The 24,278-nt window shown below is 42.3% G+C and overlaps 1 long non-coding RNA gene across 1 annotated transcript; it reads left to right on the top strand.

Moving 5' to 3' along the window:
• Window positions 1-5,926: 5,926 nt before the first annotated feature.
• LOC122642762 lies at window positions 5,927-24,071 on the top strand. The gene is made up of 3 exons (XR_006330097.1): window positions 5,927-5,936; window positions 18,789-18,799; window positions 23,874-24,071. It is a non-coding gene; the product is annotated as an uncharacterized LOC122642762 (long non-coding RNA).
• The last annotated feature ends 207 nt before the right edge of the window (window positions 24,072-24,278 follow it).

The raw sequence follows: 24,278 nt of genomic DNA, 5'->3' as shown, positions 1-24,278 counted from the left end.
TTAAAAGCAACGAACCCAATTTAAGGACTTACCGGTTCTCGCAGGTGTTACAGCGTCACAAGTATGACACAAGCATGTGAGGATTTAAAGGCAACGAACCCAATTTTGATTTCGTTCGATAACATAATAAAATACTGGAATTGGGATTTACGTATGGGGATCACAATATGGAACCCAATTTTGATTTCGTTTGATAAGATAATAAAATACTGAAATTTGGGAGGCCATGATCATTGTTGAGTGTATATCATTTCATAAGAATTTAAGAATATTTTGGAATTTAAAAATATGTATTCTACTATCATTTTACCACTGTGTACAGAAATATAATGAATCTGGACATTGTACTTTAGAGGATTGGATACCCAATTTGGGAGTTAATTTCAAGTCCGAATTTTGGAGAAATATTAATTTTATGTTCCTAATTTAAGTGAAATAAAATTTGAGGTATATTGGATTCAGGAGTTATTTCTTTCATATTTAATGGTTTTAGTGCGCAGAATTTGGCAGAATCTATGTATTGAACCTGTGGATTGTAAATCGCTAATAACGACTTGGAATTTGAAGCTGATATTTTTAGGTATTGTTAACTAAAGGATCTACTGATATTAATAAAAAAAAATTGGAATCTTTTAATGCCGGAAAAGGTATTTCTATACCGATTTCATTCGTCAAGTAAATTCTGGTAGCATTTTGTCAGAGGAGTATAGACGAACTTTTAGAGGGAGGAAAACGTATTTGTTTATATAGTGTTAGATTAGGTAATGTGCTAATAGTGGATACATGTATATGGACATAGGTATTTGAGGATTGTTGTATCTTGAATGTTAACAGAAACGATTTTGGAACAACATCAAGGTGAGTGAGACTACACGATTCCCTTATATATTATTTTCTATAAATCTTCATGATTTATTGTTTTATGAGAGACTTATGATTTGAACGCTATGCATGATGTTTTTAAACATGTTTTAAATTCAGACTATGCATGAATGGTTTTACTTTATGATTTGATTAAAGCATGGTGATTTAAGCATTATGATTTTAATTATGATGAGGCATATGGTTTTATGCATTATGGATGGACTATCATTGTTGTACTGTAACCCTTCCAACAGGGGGTTGTGTTGTTGGGATGGAATGCTGAGCACAGGAGTGAGGCAAGAGCGTGACGCCAAGAACTTTGTTCTGGTTCCGGGAGCCAAGAGCTTGATGCTTGCATTTCTATTTTTGTAGCATGTGAATCGGGGGGGTGAGGCAGAGCATATATTAAGGAACATGTTTTCCATGCCGTAGGAACACAATATTTGGTTCTTTGAGCCAAGATCCTGAGTTTGTCCCCAGTGTTTGATTTGATATATTATATGAGATAGCAGTGCCACATTGAGACTCTTATGACTGAGAAAATTAGCTATGGGTTACGTAGAGTTTCGATGTTTCAAAGGCATGATTTAAAATCTATTTTATATGATAAATTGTATGATTTGAATCACTTCTTTTATTTTGAAAAGCATGTGTTTTATCGCTATTATGTGGATAGTGTTCTCCTCATTCACTAAGGCTATGTTTGGTAATGGTCGGAATGGCGTTCTTTGCCGTTCTTCCGTTGTTTGAGAACAAAAAAACATATAAAAGTATTTGGTTGGTCGGGTCGCTTTATTGGTCTTTCAGAATGAACTGGAGCTATTAATCACTCAAAGAACATTCTTTATAGACTGTCTCAGATACGGTCTATAAAGAACGAGAACAACTTATCGGGGGAAAAAATCGAGTAAACTCGTGAAGGTCTTGGTTTTGAGAAAGCACTTTGCGATCAAGGAGAGGAGAAGGGGAAGAGAAGGGGAAGAGAAGGAGCAGAGGAGGAGAACGCCAACCTGCAACTCTGACCTTCAAGGTAAATCCCTAGTCAATCCACTCTCTCATCCCTCTCTCTCCCTCTCTCTCTTGCTTCCTCTCTCGCTCTCTCTCTCTCTCTCTCTCTCTCTCTCTCTCTCTCTCTCTCTCTCTCTTTCTCTCTCTCTCTCTCTCTTTCTCGGTCAGTCATCCCTATCGTGAGAAGATCTGACAGGAATTGGATCACCATCCCTATAATTGAAAGGATTCAGCCAAAAAGGTATGGATATTAGGGATTTCTTGAGCAAATATGCTTTTTAGGTATGGATTTTAGGGATTCTATGCCTCTCTGTCTCTGTTTTAGGTATAGATTTTAGGGATTTTTAATGATCTGTGGGTATGTGTTTTTATGGATTTTGTACGATCTATATACAACTTTTTTTTTTTTTTTTTTTTGATTAATGGGTACTTGGGTACTTGGATTCTGTGAAATGGGTCTTGGGTATATTTTTGATGGATTTTTTGGTATAATTTTGGGAATTTTGTATGATCTGTTTTAGGATGGATTTTTTTTTGAGTAATGGGTATAGAATACAACATTGAATTTCTATTTGTATTTCGGTTCTATCTCTCTCTCTGAAGTTGAAGATAGAGAGAGAGTTGCAAGAGATAACTAAGATCCTTACCACACACGCTGTGAAGATGGTGATCTCTTCAATATTTAGTGAGTTGCAAGGTTTGGACAGACTTGAAGCTTTGATAGATTTGGAGAACTTGAGATCTCAAAGGGTGGTTGATAAGATTGGGTTCATTAGAGAGGGTGCTTTGAGGAACTATTGGATTCACAAAGGGAGGACCAAGGACATGGTCATCTATAGCCTTCTCAACAGTGATAGTATTGTACATGGCTTATGTTCTTTGGAGGCCTTGCAGAAAAAGTTATCAATTAGTTGAGAGAACTCATACTACAAGCTTTTATCTTGAGGACTTTTTTGTAGAGAATTCCTTTTATTATTTCCATACCTATTTTGTGTTTGCTCATGCCAGAGATTCTATTTAATTTAAGTGCTTGGATATTGTAAGTACCGCGGTCCTCGGGACGAGGGTTCCTCAGCCTTATGGCGACAAGGATTGGCTTCGATGAATAACAACATATTGTTCCGACATATCATCATGGGGATTGGGATCATACTTCATAAAGAAATGGAGTAGCCACCTAGGATTAGGGCCTAGGACCCAATGGGTGTAGCCCCATTCGGGAACAGCGAAAAGTGCTACATGATTCCATATGGTCTCGTTAGAGATTCAAGGTAAGTAGTCAGGTTACGAGAGTGGGAAGGTGTTAGGCACCCACCTAGTCCGGATAAACCGGTCTTTCCACTAGATGCTTGTTTCGAATATTCTCTCTTAATAATATATCCTATACTAACATGCAAGGCTAGAAATAGAGGAAGGTCCAATAACCCCAAACAATTAGAGGAGAGAGAAGCTCTAGCAATTTTGAGTGTGGGGTTCTAGGTGTTTGCTCTCGGTGATGGCCAACAGGCCATTGGCTTCGGCTGATGGTCTTCTTCCTCCTCCCAATCCGGGTGAGGGGGAAGCTAGGGGTTCTTTGGATGGTGGAGGTGGTTCAAGGCCAACAGGGGGTGGTTTTGGTGGTGGGGCAGGTCCTCCTTGGCCGAGGGAGATTGCTACTAGTGAGAGGTCCTCCTCTTCGGGATGTGGTGTTGTAGTGGCTGGCTCGAGTGTGGATAAGCATGGAGAAGCTGTGAAGCAAGGGGTGTCCTGGGCTTCATTCTTCCAATCTTCTTCAAGTTCTCTTAATAATGAAGGTTTGGAATTGAGTTTTATTGAGCTTGTTTGTATTGATGGTAAGCGTGTTGCACAATGTTCTTCAGCCATGCTACGGGCAGAACTATCAAAATGGAAGAACACCCTTCTTGGGCACTTCAATGGCCGCAGGCCAAGTTTCTCTTTTGTTAAGGAAGTTCTGCTGAAACAATGGTGTATATCTGGGCACGTGGATGTTAATCTTTTAGAGAGTGGATTCTTTGTTTTCCGATTCAATTTGGAGGAAGATAAAGTCAAAGTCCTAGAAGGAGGGCCATGAACTGAACTCCATTCCTGTCTGGGTTACTTTGCCCAACCTTCCATTTCATTTCTGGAATGTGGAGGCTTTGAGTTCGATTGCTAGTGTTACTGGCAAGCTGATTGCCACTGACAAAATGACAAAGACTAAGGCGCGGCTCTCCTTTGCCCGATTGTGTGTTGAAATTGAAGCTACTCATGATCTCCCAGATCTAGTGGCTGTCCATGATGATGAAGGGCTGGTTTTTTTTCAAAAAGTGAAGTATGAATGGTGCCCTCCCCGCTGCAGTTGTTGCATGACTTTTGGTCATACCACTAGTCAATGTGGTGTTAACCAAGCTCCACAGAAGGGTAATAGCCGAAAAGAGTGGAGGGTGAAATCTGGTGCATGTCCCTCTCAGGTGGCTGGAGTTGCTCTTGGTGGTGGTGCTCAGGCCATGCACAGTGGTGATGGGGCTATGATTCAAATTTCAAAAGTTGGCGCCACTTTGGGTAACAGATCTAATGGGATCACGTTTTCTCCCTATAGAGAAGGGACGAAATCTTTGGGGATATCCAAATCTACCACTCCAAGAAATCTTCCTATTTCTCCCACCAAGATTCTAGCTAGTAAGGGGAAGGAGATTGTTCATGTAAATGCATTTGCCTTGCTGGAGGATCTAACAGAGGAAGTTGCTTATGATCCAACGGAGCTGATGCTGGATGCTGATTCTTACAATATCTTGCTAGGAGAAGAGCTGGAAGATGGGCAAGATCCTAGGGATTCTTTATATAAGAAAGATGGGGAGGAGGAGGAAATATTGCCTAATTTAGTAGATCCGGTCCAGAGCCATGGAAGGAATGGTAGTGCAGCTGTAACGGCTGGGGATGATTTGGAGAATCGGGAAAATTCAAATTACATGCATGTGACAGCTAGTTCTTCTCCTCTTCAAGCCCATGTGTTTGCCATGAAGAAAGGAATTGTTGAGGGTGGAGAGAGGAAAAATGGGTCAAGTATGGAGGGTAATATTTCTACTACTACAGATTTGGAAAGCAATGCTGATTGGGGAGGCTCTATTAGGGATTCCCTCTTGAAGATTCTTGATGAGGAGGGTAAGATTGATGGCGATGTCACTGAAGAGGGAGCTAAAGAAGATACTCGATCAGTTTTGATCCCCAAATCTGCCAGCCTCTACTCAAAAGGAAGGAAGGAATCGGCTAGCTCAACTTAGAAAGATCCTATCCTAGAAGGTATGTCCAACCCCCATGTCCCCAATTTCTTAAATTCGGGTAAAGAGGAGAAAGGATTAAGGGAGCAGGGAAGGAAAAGAATTTTGACTTCCTTCAAGCCTCATCTTATTGAAGTCACTGCCAATGCTAATTCGGCAGTGAAGGGGACTAAGATTGGATTGGCTTTGGGGGGTAAGAAGTTGGCTCCAACCCCCCCTTTAAATCGCTCCTAATGAATAGTCTTTGCTGGAATGTGAGAGGGCTGAATGCCCCTGAAAAACAAAGAAGTGTTAAAAGAATGCTTGCTGCAAAGGAGTACAAGATGGCTATTCTTTTGGAAACAAAAGTTAAGGAGACTAATGTGATTACAACTTTTCAAAACCTGAAAAGAGGATGGAAATTTACTCATAATTGCGGTCTGGAACACCACACCAGAATCTGGATTGGTTGGGATGAGGAGAGTTTAAAGGTTGATATTATTAAAACTAAACCTCAATTTATCCATTTGAAAGTTGGAATTATAGGTACCTCTTTGGCCTTCCATTGCACAGCTGTTTATGCCTTTAACACTCTTGAGGGGAGACTTGACCTAGAGGAGATTGCTACTGGAATTCTCGATCCTTTGGCTGTAATGGGAGATTTTAATATTGTGAGACATCAGAATGAGAAGCTTAGAGGTGAAGCCATTCTCCAGGGAGCTGTTGAGGACTTTAACTCTTGTATTTTTAATTCGGGCCTTGCTGATTTGAAGTGGAAGGGAGAAATGTTTACTTGGAACAATAACCAAAGTGGCAGCCGCAGAATCTGTTGCAAGCTTGATCGAGTCTTAGTTAATAGCCTTTGGTTGGATAAACTAAGATTTTCAAAGGCAAACTTCCTTTGCCCAGGCATCTCTGACCACAGTCCGATCATCCTTAAGATTTTGGATAGCATCAATTCAGGTCCAAAGCATTTCAAGTTCTTTGATGCTTGGACCACTCTTGGAGATTACTCTGAAGTTGTTAAGAAAGGCTGGGCTCTCCCTATAAAGCCGCAGTCCAACCAACTTCTTTGTTTTGCTGCAAAGTTGAGAAATGTAAAGCTTGAACTAAAGAGGTGGAATAAGGAGATTTTTGGGGATGTTTTTCACTCAGTCAAGGTGGCCGAAGAGGATCTTAACAGAATTCAGTTTGACATTTCCAAGAATCCGTTGGATGAATCTCTAGTAATCCTAAAGAGGGAGGCCAAGGGCAAACTTTGGAGTGCTTTGCAAATGGATCTAGAGTAAAGTGGTTCCAACTAGGGGATGGAAATAACAACTTTTTTCATAAGTCCATGCGCAACAGTTTCAATAGAAAACATATTCTAGAGGTGGTAGATCAGGATGGAGTGGTGGTTGATGAACCTAAAAAAAGTTAAAGAAGAGGCTGTGAAGTTCTATATTTGGAGCTGATTCTATTGATGAGGGAACATGCTCGGGCTCTATCCATCTTTCGGGGGCTATTTCTGAATTTTAGACCATGGAGTTGGAAAAGGAGATTAGTAGTGAGGAGATCAAGGGTGTGGTTTTTGCTTTGAAAGACTCTAAGGCCCCAGGGTCTGAAGGTTTCGGGGCAAGCTTTTACAAAACTTCCTGGGAGGTTATTAAGGAGGATCTTATCAAGGCTATTAAATGGTTCTTTGAGAACTCTTTCATGCCCTATTCTGTAAATGCTACTTTTATATGTTTGATTCCTAAATCAGGAGATGTCTACTCTTTTGCGGACTATAGACCCATTGCCCTTTGCAACCTGCTCTACAAGATCATTACTAAGATCATCTCCAATAGATTTCAGAAGGTTATTGGTGATGTGATCAGCTTCAACCAATCAACATTTTTCAAAGGGAGATCTATAGTTGATAATATTCTAGTTTGCATGATATTGTGAGAGGAATTAAGCAGAAAGTAGCCAACCCCACTGTGGTTTTGAAGGTTGATCTCCACAAAGCCTATGATTCCTTGAGCAGGAACTTTTTATTTGGAGTGATGGAAAGGAAGGGCTTCATAGGGAAATTTCTTGGATGGGTTAAGGCTTGTGTGACTACCGCTATGTTCTCCATTCTCATCAATGGCAGCCCCACTGGTTACTTTAGGGGAGGTAGAGGTATCAGGCAAGGTGACCCCCTCTCTCCTTACTTGTTCACTGTTGCCATGGAAGCTTTTTCGAGGATTATGCGAAGGCTAGAAGTAGATGGTCAAATCAAATTGCTGCCTAGGTGTAAAACTCTTCATCTATCTCACCTTATATTTGTGGATGACCTATTGCTCTTTGTGAAGGCCAACCGCGAATATGTTTTGGCTAGTTTGGGGGGTCTTGATGAGTTTGCATGCCTTTTAGGGCTGCATCTCAATAGATCTAAGTCCTCTATAATTGTAGGGGGCCTTACCCACTCTAGTAGTATGGAACTTTTGGAATTAACAGGTTTCTCTGAGACCAAACTTCCTATCAGGTACCTTGGTGTCTCTCTTGTTTCGGGCAGGCTGTCCTTGAAAGATTGCAGCCCTATTTTAGGCTTGGTTCAAAGGAAGTTGGAGGGATGGAAAGCCAGGTTCTTATCTTATGTTGGACACCTTCAGCTCATCTCCTCTGTGCTTTAAGGGTGCTACATTTACTAGGCTGGTATTTTTGGGCTACCAGGTAACCTCATTTCATAGCTTGAATCCATGTTTTCTAATTTCCTCTGGTCAGGCCCCTCGCTTGAAAGGAAAATGCATTTGATTTCTTGGGATGCGATATGCAAGCCTAAAACTGAGGCAGGTCTAGGGCTCAAGCGGATCAAGAGATGAATGTGGCTAGCATTATGAAGCAAATCTGGTGGATTGTCTCTAAGCAAAACCAGCTTTGGGTGCATTGGGTCCAGCATAGGTACCTCAAGCAGGAATCGCTTTGGATAGTTAAGGTGCTACATAACTATTCTTAGGTTTGGAGGAAAGTTCTGAAGTATAGAGACAAGGCATTGCCTTTAATCAATACCTTTATTGGAGATGGCAGATCTACCAAACTTTGGCTTGACAAGTGGCACCCGGAGGGAGTTCTTCTAAATAGGTTTGGAAGTAGGATCTGCTATGATGCAGGGTCTTATGCCCTTGCAGCCCACCATGCGCTTGTTAAGGAAATTGTTTGTGATGGAGTTTGGCTGCCTGGCCCTTCGACCTCCTTTGACCTTATTGATGTTTGGAGAGCCCTTCCCTCTATTGATAAATTGCATGGTGACAGCCCAGATTTGGTAGTTTGGACCGGCAACCCTACAGGTATCTTTTCCACCAAATCTGCTTGAAATGCCACCTGTGTTAAGGCCAACCCCATGGATTGGAGTGAAGTAGTTTGGTTTGAAGGCAACATTAAGTCCCACTCTTTTGTTTCTTGGAGGTGTTTGGTCGATGCCTTACCCACTAGGGATAATCTTATTCGCAGGGGGATCACGGTACAACATAGTTGCGAGTTTTGTTGGGCTGGAAGTGAGAGCAGAAATCACATCTTCTTTGCTTGCCCCTTTTCCATTGATATATGGAGAAGGGTGTTTGGGCTTTGTTCTCTTCATGGCCAGGCTCCCATGAACATAATTGACGCTGCCATTTGGGTCCGATATGCGGCAGGAACAGCTGGAGGCTTAGGTCTGGTTTTAAAACTTGCTTTTTGTGCCACGGTCAAGCATATTTGGTTTGAAAGGATTTCAGAATTTTTTGCCAAAAGGCTAGATCAAAGGATCAGATTGTGGATGCTATCAAGTGGGATGTTAAGGCTGCAGTTAAATCTGGGTCCTTGAGTGGGGACCCTAGTCTTGCTAATTCCCACATTGCTTCGGCCTGGAACTTGCAAGTTCATTGGACTGTTAGGACACCGAGACCTTGCTCTTGGTTCTTACCTCCTAACAACATGTGGTCCCTTCATTGCGATGGTTCGCTATCCGATGGTAGAGCTACATTTGGAGGGGTGATACGTAATGCGATTGGACAACCTGTAGCTACATATGCTAACCAGGGGCTGGAACTTTGCATTCTCTCCATGGAGATGGCTACTATACTTAGAGGCATCACCCTGTGCATAGAGAGAGGGATCCTTGATGTTTCCATCAGATCCGATTCCAAGTTGGCGATTGACACCATTTCTGGTAGGGTTGTGGGACCTTGGAAAGTGCAGCCTATCAAGAGCAGAATTCTTGCTTTGGCTAATGATCTGAGAACAAAAGAATTCACCAAGAGAACAAAATCAACCAGCAGACTTTATGGCTGTGGTCCCTTGTGACTCCCATGGGGTAATTTGGGACCCAGGAGATTTCCCCCTGCACTTCTTGACTGCTTTAAGAAGGACTCGAATTTTGTCACTTATTATAGATTGTAATTTTAGTGGCGTGGCTCTTGTTTGATGGGGGTTGTCCCATTGTGACTTGGGTTCTCTTCCCCTTCTTGGGTTCTTAGAGAATGCCTTCTTTTGTATTTTTTTCTCCTGTTCTAATACAATCATCTTACTTATCGAAAAAAAAAATAACATGCAAGGCTAAGTTATGATGTACTAATCATGACAAAGAAAGAAAAATCATTTATTATGTACACTAAAGCAAGTTACTTTAATTGTCTACATTATGTCAAAAATAATAAGAAGGAAAGAGACAGATACCTGTCAAGAAATACAAAAAATAAATGAAAATATACCAAATACGAAATATGTGATGTCCCACGGCTCAGGTGGAGACAGACTATCGGTTTGCCTCTCTCTTGTCGGATAGAGTAAGAACTATATAAGATGGGTTTTGTCACTCAAACTTTGGGCAGAGTAATGGCTGTATAAGGGATTCTCGTTATCTGTATACAGACAGAATAACGGCTATAAAAGAAGGCTTTTGTTATCCGTATGCAAACAAAATAACATCTTGACTAGGAGGTGAGCGTTTTTCACTCAAGCGGGTAATCGGTGGATCTACCCATACTCAGGAACCTCACTTTAACGGACACTATCAAGAGAAAAAACCAGGGTTGAAAGGGGGTGGATCTCACACTAGAAGGGTCTCCCTACCCTGAAATTCCATGAAATGAAGGGAGGGGGACCCTCCTATTTATAGGGGGGAGTACCCCACATCTCTGGCCAGATAGGTCCTCCACGGCGCAGTGGGAGACTTTTCCACAGCGTCGTAGATGACATCAGCCTGCTGACGTCAAAAAGCTCCGCAGCGGCATGGATCCATACACCATTGCCATGGGGGACCTCCATGGGGTCGTGGGACACTGTCCACGATGCCGTGGATAGTGTGGTCCCTCTCTCCTCACTTTTTGGGCCCAAATAGGCCATTTTTGGGGTTCAGGGTGTGTCTGAGCCCATGGGCCCTGTCTTCTTGGGTTTTTTTCCCTCTCTTTTGATTCTTCAGAAAAAATTTTGTCTGGGGGAGGACCCCTCGCAATGGGCTGCCTGCCCCACGACCCCCACGACCCACTAACAGACTAGTGAGACTGCCGTGGTTGGGGAAGGTGAGCAGTACCTCCTTTAGCATTTGGTAAAAGGGTCTTATAAGTCATTTTAGGGATGTTAGGGTGATTTGGCTTAAATATAGGGACAAGAATCCTTCCTGAGAGAGATACCGATATCTGTCCGTGTCCTGTTGTCATCATCGCTGAGGGGGTGACAAAATTCAGTGTCTACAGATACTTTTCAGTATCTCAAGAATATACAGGAAAGAAAAGACTTCCATGAACAATGTGAAGACTTATTTGGAAGTTATATAGATTCTACAATTTTTCCAATATATATATTCAACAAAAATGATTAGTTCACGAATTAGCAACTTTTCCATATTGTACTTGGGTCATCCAAGTATCAAACTCTTCTGAACAATGCTGAAAATTGAAAGAAACTCTTTTTTTTTTTTTGGTGGGAGGAATTGATGTAGATCGAACCCAGGAATTGGATTAGATATAAAAAACTCATCCAACTTGGTATATTATTTCACATAGTTCAAAAGAAATTCACTAGATGAGACAATTAAGATCATTCTGTAAGTGTTGATAAAGACATGTCCCCCATTGATGTGCAATTGATAGAATTTGATACACCACATTTTATGTGACCAATCTCCCCCTCACACATGGTCTCCCTTGGACCACAAGTAAACCAATTCCAAAACATGGCTCCAAAGAACCACGCTCGAGACGGTTATGCCAGCTAGGATGAGTCATCCCAGATTGTAGTACAACTTCCAAGTGGGAACATGCTGCTAACAAAATCCCACATGCCACATATGGTAAGATCCCAAGATTTGGTGAGAGAATCTCGGTCTTTCTTAAGGGTTTCCTATTCCGAGCTTGCAAGAACCACCTTACTAAAATGGAAAGGGGATGAGCCCCAAACTTGTATAAATAGGAGCCCTGAGCGCTCGTGTAATGGGTTCTATTCTTTGATCAATAAAGAAAGTAAGAGATTTTGCAATGTCCCCTTCTTCTTTCCCAATTCATTCATAGCCCAAGGCTAACCTGTAGTTGCATCGTCGGAAGGTTTTTCCTCCGATAGAAATCTTTGTGCAATATTTTGGCACCGTCTGTGGGAATAGAAGAATAGAGACCCGCGAAGTCCCCATCATGACCAATACCAGAAATCAATCCAAGTTTACCAGAGCCACCGCTGCCGCTGTTGCCGCAGCGGCCACCCTCACTGTTCCTCCCACTTTCTTGTCTTCTCTCTTTTTGCTTCCATCCTTCTCGTCTCTAGCGCGCTTGGCGCCAGTTTCTTCTCCCTGTGTGTCTTTCTTTTCTTAGCCTTTCTTCTCAGATTTGCCCTCCTTTTCTTGCTTGGTGGCCAGAACTTCAGCCAAGTTAATGTACTTCTCACAGCGTGAGAAAAGCTCATACATATCTCTTGGCTCATCCATGATTAAGGACTTCTTCAACTCCACATCTCGAATGCCATTGCGCAATGCCTGAAACTTCACCATTTGGTCTAGGTTCCGTACTTCTAAAGCTTCTTTATTGAATCTTGTGAGAAAACTTTGAATTGACTCATTTGGGCACTGTTTAATGGCCAGAAGGTTGACAGCAGTTTTCTTATGGACTCTGCTACTCACAAAGTGAGCCAGGAAGGCTCACCCCAGCCCCACAAAGCTGGAGAGAGAGCGTGGTGGGAGATGCGAGATCCATTGTCTCGCCGCCCCCTTCAAGGTGGAGGGGAAGGCTCTGCACATGATGGCGTCTGAGGTACCCTAAAAGAACATTAGGGATTTGAAGGTCTCCAAGTGATCTTCCAGATCAGTGGTGCCCGCGTACTAGTCTATGGTCAGCATCTTGAACCCCTTCGGCAGAGGTTCCAGCCGGATTTCATCTGTGAACGCAAGGTCAGTAGTGAAGTGGAAGTCAAGACTAGGGGCTAGGTTCTTCCCTCGCATGACCTCCTGGATCTGGCCCTAGAACTCCAACCAAGACTTTGTCATTCAGAGCCTACTCAACTTTGGTCATTAGGGAACTCTGATTCTTGGCCTTTCCCTGCACTTCTCTATCCTTCCGTCGGACGTTGTTTGCATTACTTTGATTCTCGCTATGCTCCGAGGAAGGAGTCCTTTCTCTATCTGGCGGTGGAGGTGGGGGTATTTGAATCCCCTGTAAGAAATTACTTTGCAATTCCATCATCTGTTCCATCTTATCCTGCCAGCAGGTCTGCAGTGCGTCAAATTGTTCCACTGTTACGTATCGCGGTGGGTCTCCGGGAGGCCTTGGATGGGATTCCTCCTATTGTGATTCGTTCACCTCACGGATAGGATTTTTTGCCACCTGACGAGAGGTGGCGGGCTGGCCCAAGGTTCACTCCTGAACAGCCATGGGTCTCCAAGAGAGATGAGTCAGAACCTGTCTACATGGCCCTCACCCACAATAGAGCATACATCTTGAACGAAATAAATGTTCAGGTGACTATATGCTGGGCGGCTAAAATGGTGAAACCTGTGCATGAGTGCAATAAGAATAAGTACTGTTGCTTTCACCAGGACCATAGCCATGACACCGAGGATTGTAGACAGCTGAAAGATGAGATAGAAGTGCTCATCCAGAGGAGCTGACTGGGCCGGTTTGTCAAAAAGGACGACGGTGATAGGAGACAAGACTATCACGTCCAAAAACCCGAGGTGAAGGCCCATTTGCTTGCTCGGTCGGACAGGGAGGATCATGCCCCATAAGAGAAATAGCCACGATCTACAGAGGCCCAGGGTTGGGAGGTGAAACCTCCAATTCAAGGAAAAACCATACCCGAAGCATTTTCCAAACGGAAGTCCCAGAGAAAAAGAGGAGAACCGAGCATCAAATTACCTTCTCAGATGAAGACTTATTAGATATCCAGTCTCCCCACAATGATGCCCTGGTGATCAAGATGACTATCGCCAATTGTTCTGTGGAGAGAATACTTGTGGACAACAGGAGCTCGGTAGACATCCTATACTACGATGCTTTTGAAAAAATTCTCTTGAAACCTGAGATGTTGAAAAGGGTTGAATCCCCTCTATACGGATTCAACGGAGCCTCAGTGCATGTTGAAGGGTCCATCAAACTATTGGTGACAGTAGGGGTGGAGCCCCGGTTCGTTACAGTAAGAATGAACTTCCTGGTGGTGAAGGTGAACTCCATCCACAATGGAATACTGAGACAACCTGGACTTAATGCTCTGCAGGTTGTGGTATCCACCATGCACCTAGTGATGAAATTCCCAACCGAGCAGGGAATAGGAGAATGCCGGGGAAGTCAAATAACTACTAGAAGGTGCTACGAGGGGTATCAGAGGGCTAAGGGAAAAGAACCACTGATGCTCATGATCAATCTAGATGATAACCGGGACACCTCCGAGCATAAAAGAACTGAGCCCACGGAAGACTTGGTCCCCATTGAAATTGTTGAAGGAGAGCCAGAGTGTACCACACAGATTGGATCAAGCCTGAATGAGAAGTAGAGGAAGGCCCTCGTGGGTTTCTTAAGAGCCAACACTGATGTATTTGCATGGTAAGCATCTGACATGCCAGGAATAGACCGGGAACTAGCTGAGCATAGACTTAGCGTGTACCTCGCCTCCAAACCAGTTTTCCAGAAGAAGAGTACTTTTGCCCCAAAGAGTAGGAAAAGGTGATTGAAGAAGTAACCAAGCTGTTAGAGGCAGGCTTTATAGAGGAGGCCATCTATCCAGAATGGCTCTCTAATGTTGTATGGTGCCAAAGCCTAATGACAAATGGCGAATGTGTATTGACTTTACTGATTTGAATAAAACATGCCCTAAAGACTATTTACCCTTTGCCTCGTATTGATTTGTTAATAGATGCAACGACAGACCATAAGATGTTGAGTTTTATGGATGCCTATTTAAGATATGATCAGATCAGGATGTATGAACATGACATCCTGAAAACTTCTTTTATTGCTGGGAGGGATACATATTGTTATACTCGTATGCCGTTTGGATTAAAAAACGCCGGAGCCACGTACCAACATCTGGTGAACAATATCTTTAAGAGTTAAATAGGGCACAATATGGAAGTGTATGTAGACGACTTGCTGGTAAAGAGCTTGAAGGCAGAATACCATATTGCTGACCTGGATGAGGCATTCCAAGTCTTAAGAAAAAGTAAGATGAAGCTAAACCCAACAAAGTGCGCTTTCGGCGTTACCTCAGGAAAGTTCCTCTGTTTTATGATCTCAAAAAGGGGAATAGAGGAAAATCCACAAAGATCAAATCCATACTAGAAATGCGTCCATCCGACAAAGTTCAAGAATTACAAGAGCTAACTGGGAGAGTAGCGGCGCTAGGGAGATTCATCTCGGCCTTACGTGACCACTGCCTGCCTTTTTTCAAGGCTTTGAAAAATCGAGCATGAGAGAGAGAAACAAAGGGAACCAAGCTTACCTTTGAATGGACGGATGAATGCCAAAAAGCGTTCACAGAGTTGAAGAGGTACTTGGCCCAACCACCGCTCCTAGCCAAGCCAGAACCAGGGGACATGCTCCTGCTTTATTTAGCCATCACCACAGTGGCGGTAAGCGCAGTATTGGTCTAGGGAGACTGTCAGGTGCAGAAACCTATTTACTACGTCAGTAAGGTACTGTTAGATGCAGAAACTAGATACAACATTGTGGAGACATGCCTATGCACTAATAACTGTTGCCCGGAAATTGAGATCATATTTTCAAGCCTACACCATAGAAGTGATAACAAATCAGCCTCTAAAGAAAATCCTGGCCAAACTTGACCATTTTGGAAGACTTGTGGCATAGTTGGTGGAGCTAGGGGAATTCGACATTCAGTACAAGCCCCATATGGCTATTAAAGCTCAAGCGTTGGTGGATTTTGTCATCGAATGCACCCTACCCGAGGAAGAGTTAGCAACATATACCGAGCCTAGGGAGATGATAGAGACTTGGACCTTATTTATGGATGGTTCATCCAGTGCAAGCGGATGTGGCGTAGGACTGATACTAACAAGTCCGGGGGGATTCTTAGTGCAGTATGTGCTATGGTTTGAATTCCAGACCACCAACAACGGAGTGGAATATGGAGCCCTAATTGCAGGTCTGAATTTGGCCAAGAGTTTGGTAGTAAAGAACATTACTGTCCACAGTGACTCCCAGTTGGTAGTCAATCAAGTCAATAGGGAGTATGAGGCAAAGGAACTACGCATGGCACAATACCTGAGCAAAGTACGAAACCTAATTAATGAGTTCGCCAGCTTCCAAATACTATAAGTACCTCAAGCACAGAATGCCTCAGCAGACACACTTTCTAGACTGGCCACCTCGGAATTTCAAGATCTCGGCAAGACCGTGTACATAGATGTGATCGGTACATCGAGCATAGAAGGAGCAGAAGACATAAGGCCCATTGAAATGAAACCTTATTGGATGGACCCCCTAATAGCTTATCTCCAAAGGGGCTCACTGCCTACATACAAGGAAGAAGCAAAAAAGATAAGGATGAGGGCAGCGCAGTACACAATGATAGGAGGAGTACTTTATAAGAAGGTGTATGCCATGCCTTACCTGAAATGTCTCCGGCCATTCGAAGTAGAATATGTTCTACGGGAGATTCATACCAGCATTTGCGGACAACACTTGGGGGGCACAGCACTAGCCCACAAAGTCATCAGACAAGGATACTTTGGACTGTACCTACGCAAGGAAGCAAAGAGTTTTGTGCGCAAATGCTTCAAATGCCAAACGTTTGCGCCAATCACGCGTCATCCAGCCACATAGCTTACTTCAATTTCAAGCCCGCTACCTTTTATGCAATGGGGTATGGATATCCTAGGACCTTTCCTAAAGGCTTTTGGAGGTAGACAGTTCGTGGTTATGGCTGCAGATTATTTTACTAAATGGGTAGAGGCAGAGGCCTTGGCAGTAATTTTAGCCGCAAAAGTATGGAAATTCTTCCTCCACTCTATCATCTGTAGGTATGGAATTCCAAGAACTCTCATCATCAACAATGGAAAAAAATTTGAGCAGAAATTCAAGGAATTTAGTGATCAGTATGAAATTCAACTGAGGAAGACCTCCGTAGCACACCCACAATCCAATGACCTAGTAGAGGCCATGAACAAAATCCTACTAGATGGAATCAAAAAGAAATTGGAGACAGCCAAAGGATTACGGGCTGAGGAATTGCCCAACATTTTATGGGCATATCGAATGACAACGAGGCTTGCGACTGGTGAAACACCCTTCATACTGACATATAGAACAGAGGCAGTAATCCCCTTAGAGATAGGGGAAACGTCAACGAGGGTGCAATTTTACAATCCTGAAACTAATGATGAGGAGTTAAGAGCAAACTTGGACTTATTGGAGGAAATACAAGAAACAGCCTGGGTAAGGAATGTTGCTCACCAATAGTGATCGGCGCACCATTACAACTCAAAGTTGAAGCTCAGAAGGTTTCACCGAGATCTATGGGAAAGCTAGCGTGCAACTGGGAAGGACCCTACAGAATCTCTAAACAAGTGGCCCCTGGAGCTTTTCATTTGGAGACTTTGGAGGGAGTACCCATACCATGGTCTTGGAATGTAAAAAATTTACAAAAATTCTATCAATAAGGTCAGTTTCCATTTTTGTGAAGTTGGTCCCTATTAGTTTTAATCAAAACAAAGGTTATTTCCATAGTACATCTGGCCACGACCAATAAAAATGTCAATGCTTATTTCAGTAAATCATAGCAATGGATTATTCTTGCAATAAAACCTTGGAGTTATTCTTTTAAGCATATTTCAATGTTGTTGCTAATGATGTGCCAAGAAAATCCATGGTCATCTGACCATAATGGTGAGTTGCACCATAGGAGCATTTCCTCGATAAAAACCATGGTCATTCGACCATAATGGTGAGTTGCACCATAGGGGGGTTTCCCATTGGGAAAACCATGGTCATCCGACCATAATGGTGAATTATACCACAGGGGCATTTCCCCAATAAAAACCATGGTCATCCGACCATAATGGTGAGTTGCACCATAGGGGCGTTTCCCCAATAAAAACCATGGTCATCTGACCATAATGGTGAGTTGCACCATAGGGGCGTTTCGCTAATAAAAGAAATGATCATCCGACCATAATGGTGAGTTGCACCATAGGGGCGTTTCCCCAATGAAAGCCATGGTCATTCGACCATAATGGTAAGTTGCACCATAGGGGTGTTTCCCCAATGAAAGCCATGGTCATCCGACCATAATGGTGAACATGAATACAAATTGCGCAGCATTTTCCCAATAAAGATGATGGAGATCTGAACATGAATACAAATTGCACAGCAAGCTATTGAAAAGGTCCAGAATTCATTTTACTGCTATATAAAAAAAATTGAGCATAGAAAGTAAAGCTCAACAGAAAGAATATAAGCAGAAGCTATTTAGAGACAATGAAGTTCTTTATTGACGCTTCAAAATGTTAGGTGGCAATACGGTAATAATTACATGCACCATGGACTATTTGCTATGTATTGTGTGTTTGTGCATTTTCCCTCCCTCATTGGCTCAGTGGAGCTAACTCCCCTTATGCACACCTTTTTAGATGATGCTACAGGAGATGTTTATTTTGTGGGACTCGAGGTTCAGGCCTCGGAGTACAATGATATCAATACAGAGGACCTTGAGGCCATGACCGAGGAGCAGGGTGATGGATGTCCTTCTGATGACTACGCCTACGGACCATATTGATACTTGGGACTTGTTCCCCTTTTTGATTTTGGGGCCGCGTGCCTTGTACAAATATTTATTATTATACATATTTTGGGGTAGTTATGATATGGTCATTCAGGATACTTGTCAAAATTATTTATGTATCACTTAGCCGTATGAACATGAATTAACTACTATAAACACTTTCGTTTATTTTTATGATCATTGGAAATGAAATATTCCTTACCTTTCGTACTCTGACTTTATGGTGTTTTTGTATTAAACCAAGCCTGTGTATTGGGACACTGCAATCGTGATCCTGGTAGTCTTTTGGGATGACAAGTGTTGTCCTAGTCACACCTTTATAATTAGTTTATTCTTTATTGGGATGGGGGTGTGACAGCATGGTATCAGAGCGTGATGCTTTGCACCAACACAGTCTATCAAAAACACCTGATTTACCCTATGCAATTAGAAATTACCTAAAAGCCTCTAAAGAGAATAATTAATTGCGTGCAAACTTAGGAAGATGACGGGTGAGGTGTGAAACCTGAAAAAAAATGATAATAATAATAGCAAAGGTTTGGGACAACTGTGGAAAGAAGAGTTATATAAATATATAGATAGATAGATAGATAGATATATGCATGTTCCTTAAAAGCCACTGTTCCAAACGTTAATAGTACTTAACAACACCAAAGAGAATTTCTAAAACCTGTAGCTGCATACTCTAAAGTTTCTACTGTCCAAAAAAAGAAAAAGAAATTAAAATCCAAAAGTACTGCTATAGTCAAAGAAGAGTTCGACGTGATGAGGCCTAGTCCTCCATCGCATCACTGCCACCCCAGTGCTCGTCCTCATCGTTGCCCTTGTAGTATAAATGGGTGTTAATGTTGTGAATCTCCTTCTCCAACCTATCGAAGCGCTGGTCTGCCCTGGCAACCTGTCCATGAATGTTTGCAAAACCCTAGGTCATGTCACTCGTAACTGCCCCATCGCAGCAAGGATCTTGTCAGTGTCACTCATGGAAGGGGTAGGTGCTGAAGAAGAGGATGCGACATCGATGCCATGGCAGCGAGGAGTGCTAGTACCACCAATCGACATAGGAGGGAGAGGTTCCCCGTCGCTGTAAGTGTCAGTCTTGACACCCATACAACCAAGGGACAGATGGTCAAGTGGGAGCTCATCAGACATCAGCTTCGGTTCACCCTCTAGTTTCACCCCAAACCGCTCAAAGATCTTCGTGAGGAGTCGTCCATAGGGCAAATCAGCCTTCTTCTTTGGGTAGGCTAGCGGGTAAGCCATGGACCGTAGGATGGCAAAAGGAAGACACATGGGCTTGGATTTGTAGAGGTAGTTGGCAAAGTAACTCACCTGCAGGTGGATGTTACTGTGGTGAGGAGGCTTATCTCCCGGATGCGAGCTATTGTTGTTATGATGATATTGGTATGGACCCGGATGGAGGTCATACCGCTGGTATGAGTATTATCGGTGGTAGCTGATGAAGACCTGTGAGGGGTGTAGCTGACTCTGTTTTGACTGTGGGACTCCTTTTATTTTTTTTGGAGTTTCCCTCTTTGTTTTACAACTTTGTTTTTGGGGCTCGGGTTGCCTTGCCCTTTTTATATTCTTTTTTATAAAGCTGTGTCTGATAGAGTTAGGAGCTACTGATGTTCTGGGAGTGAAAGGGAGAATGAACTAAAAACACTATTGTTGTATATATTTTCCTTCCTTTGTTTTTCTTTTAAAGTTTAATGTAAATATAGCTTTCCACAGCACTCTGTATTGTACATTTTGTAATATTGTGGATGTGTGTGTCTGTGAATGGATTAACTGCTTCTAGATCCTTAGGGTTTGGCGGATTGCTGCAGTGCAATTTGAGTCACCTACTTAATCCTCCAAGGGGGTGGTTTGGGGTGTGACAGAGCTTGGTATCAGAGTGAGAAGCTCTTTCTACATTCACAGACAGTGGAATAGGATTAATAACTTGCAAGAAAGTAAAACATGAGATAATTAAATTAATAGGGGGCAAATGTGAATAATAGATAATAAAGAAAGATAGAACATTAACAATAAGCTCTAATATAAAAATTTAAAACCATGGCAAAAGCCATTGCACAGATGTTCTATTGGAAGAACTACTTCCAGATATAGCCAGTAGGGGAAATAAACAAAAGATAAAAATTGCAAATAAAGAAGTACATAAACCATGAAAAAAAACTACATAAAGTCAGGTTGAAGTAAAAAGATCAAATCCTAGGTGTGAAACTGAAGCTGGAGGACAACTCCGATGGAGGATCATCGCTTTGTGGAGGCCGAGCCTGTCGAGAGTCAACCCAGTAGTAGGAATCCTAGAAATTGAGGAGCTACTCAACGGAACCTACTCTCCCCTCTAGGGAAGTGAAACCCTAACCCATCTACGTTGACATCTAGGCAAGTTGAATGTGGAGACCTTGGAACTGTGCCATCATGTCTGACCAACCATAGGACTCAGGCACCTGAGGTGGCACCTGAGAACTAGAAGCTCCGATCGGCCCATAGGAAGGTAGATCTCAAAACTGTGTACTAGGATCCACCGGATCACCCTTCTGCTCACCTAACACAGCTCCCTTTGCTGCCTTATGCCCCTCCTCCATCTCCTCCTCCTCAAACCTTGAGTCGCTCTCTGGCTCCCCCTGCATCTTCATCTTCTGGATGGAGGTTTTACTGATAAGCTTCGACCTATCACCTCCCTCATACTCGCCAGCAAGCGGAACCACAAAATATAGGAACACCTGGGTTAGAAATCTCCCATAGGGCAGGCTCCCATCAGATGGGTTCTAGGCATGATAGAGCATGACCTGCATCAGTAGGTAAGGGAGGTTGGTCACTAGACGCCCTTGCCGGCCCTCAGCAAGCAATAGGTAATGTATGTCCGGAGCATAGAAAGGCTACCCCGGTTTCCACCCTTGGGATAGATGTTATAGGAAATACACCTGCTAATAATCCTGGCGGTGGGCTTGTAATCCCCCTCAAACTTTGGAATTCCTTCAGCCCAGTCAAAGCCTTGAAGACAATCCTCCTAGTCTCCAAAGAAAACATATCAGAAATATCCACCCTAGGTTTATAATAACACCTGTCGCCTGTATCGCACAGTCCCAGAATCTCTGCTAATATGGCTGTAGTGAACTTTATGTCTACCCCTTTCACTGTGCTCTCTAATCCAAACCCTTGCACCCCAAAGGCCGGTACAAGGTTACAGTAGAAATATCGAACTAGGTTCGGGTAGCATGGATGTGTAGGAGATAGCATCGGTGCCCAGCCTAGGGCATTGAACTTGGCATAAAGCCCATACTGGTGGAAGTCATCTACTTGCACCATCCTACCATTCACAATCACTACAAGAAATTGGTGCAACGGCGGCACTTTGGGTTGAGCTATTGCGGCATTTTTTACAAATGTCATCATATATGAAGATATACCAACATTTTGTTAAAAATGCCGTCATATATAAAGGTATAACGGCATATAGGTATAAACATCGTCATATATGAATATATAACGGCGTTTGTGCACAATCCTCGTTAAACAAATTAGTTTCCGCGGCATTTTTTTTAACAAGTGCAATTGTAGCTTACCGTGGAATAATTATTTAATATTTTTATTAACGACGTTTTCAAAGAAATGCTTTTGTATGTTGCAATACAACGTAGAAAATAATAGATTTCCAAAAAAACAAAACCCAAAATTGTTTTCACTTCCCCGCGCTTTCCATCTCTCTCTCAAAAACCTTTTCGTTTCCCCCGCTCTTTCCATCTCTCTCTCAAAGTTTTCTCAAAAAGCTTTTCAAACTCTAGAGCAGCGCTCTTTTTCCTCTCCCAACCATCAAACCTCTCTGTAATTTGTTTCAAGAGACAGAGCAACGGTGAATCAGCGACTGTTGTTAGTTGGACTGGTGATTTCGGAGATTCTCATCAGTCATACCAATTCTCGCAAGTCTCACAAGGTTCGATCCCATTCAACCCTTCTCCTCTTCTTTTTTCTTACATGCTTTGATTTGTCGGAAAGGATTAGTTCTTACATACTCGTTGATCAACTCTTCTTTTGTTTAGGGTTTCTGTAGTTAAGTTCTCTTGTTTTAAATTTTTTTATTTATCTTAAACTTCCTTTCTCTCTTGCTCTCTCTATTTCTGCTTTGATTCATTCTGTGTTTATCTATGGATTTGTGTATGTTGTGTTTATATTGGTGATGTGATGGTGAAAAGTGAAAACAGTAGAATTTGAGCTAAGGATTTGTTTTGATCAAACAAAGGTGGGGAAAAAAGAAAATAGAATAGGTTTTACTTTCATCATTGTTCTATTTGTATTTAAGTGTGTTTAGGATGTTAGATTTTTGATATCTTTTTCGGTTCTGAATTCTGATCATTATTAGAAATTACCTAGCTCTAATTACTAGTTGCTGTGGATGTCTTTTTTTTTTTCTTCCTTTTTTGGGGTTAGAAACTCTTGTTAGAGTTTTAGAGTGAAACCATTAAAACCTCAACAATGTAACAAATCCTACTGTATAGTTGGTGAAACTATAGCCATCACAAATGCATTATTCTAGTGATACATGATCTTGAATAAGAGATTATTACATGAGGAAAGCACCCCAAATCGTAATTTGCAACTGAAAAAACAATAAATACTCCAAACTCGAAGAAATAAATGAAACAAACCTCAAAGTGCAGTTGGATAAAAGCATTTCGTAGACCCAATATCAATCAGGAAGAATGAAGAATTTAATGACAAAATACCAGTCATATGCATGAAACATCAAGTTAACATTGCCGATTTTTACCTTAAGGGAAACAACAAGAGGCTCTAGCTCAGGACCATCATGAACAGTTTTTGGACCATCTGAAAGTTGGGGATCTTTTTGGTTGATCTCATTGTTCTCATCACCATTTATTTTTGGATCACTAGCAATATTGTTTTCACTATTAGATCTCTCACAAACATTGCGCTCCGTCACGACTACCCCATCTTTCTTTAACTTAGCTATAAGAACCCACATGCTTGATAGATCATTTTCCAAAGCAGTCTCCCTTTTCTTTGCCTCCTCAACTTTCTTCTGGTATTCTTCTTCTGCATTTTCCTTTTCTGCTAAAGCAGCCTCAAGAGCAGCCTCTCTTTGTTTTCTTGCCTGCAACTCCATTTTAATATCATCTGGATCAAGACTCCAGAACTCCACATCATCATATACTGCTCCAGAAACTTCACTAGACCTACTAGAGAAACGACCCTTTCTCCCAGGCTAAATGCCATCAGTCTTGCTATCAGAATACTTGCTGCTAGCACCATTACCAGTTGGCACTCCAACACCTCTAGAATATGCCATTTCTTGAGCAGCCTGCAGCTCTTTTGATTGTTTTGCATTCTGCAAGGAAAGCTTGGTGACTTCTACCCCTAATATTAGGCCCTTAGGCCCTAAAAGATGAAAGATGGGTAGAACTTACAAAGAGTGTCACAGAGTGACAGAGAGAGTTGAAAAAAGAAACCCCCTTGTAGCTCTACACTCGTTGAGAACCTAAACAAACACCACTAACAACACAAACAAACCATTATTGCAGTCTCAAGCTTCTCAGAGAGCCATGGGATATGGAAGGAGTTTCAGTATTGAAACATGTCTGCAGAAGCCATGATAGGTTGCTGATTTAGATAGAGTGAATTCCATGGGTTCATGAAAGCTATCAGCACCGATTAGAGTTTCCTCAGTTTCAAAACCGTTATTGCCCACATTAATGTACTGGATGATCTCATTAAGGGACTGCAACCTGTTGTTCAACTCCCCCCATCTGAGCTCTCAAAACTAAATTCTCAGCTTCAATGGCCAAGTAGTGCTGAGTGGTGAAGTTCATACTTGTAAGGATCTGGTTATTCTCCTTACTGAGCTAAGCCATTTGGACCATCAGTTCATCTCGCCGGTTCATGGTTTGATAGCATTCTCTTCTCTTTCCTTTGATCCATTACAAGCTGAAGGTCTTCTTCTGAACC

This window comes from Telopea speciosissima, chromosome 10 (genome assembly GCF_018873765.1).
Source record: "Telopea speciosissima isolate NSW1024214 ecotype Mountain lineage chromosome 10, Tspe_v1, whole genome shotgun sequence".
In the NCBI taxonomy this organism is placed as follows: domain Eukaryota; kingdom Viridiplantae; phylum Streptophyta; class Magnoliopsida; order Proteales; family Proteaceae; genus Telopea; species Telopea speciosissima.
The sequence above is the reverse complement of the archived record's forward strand: the minus strand, read 5'-3'. Positions and strand labels throughout refer to the sequence as shown.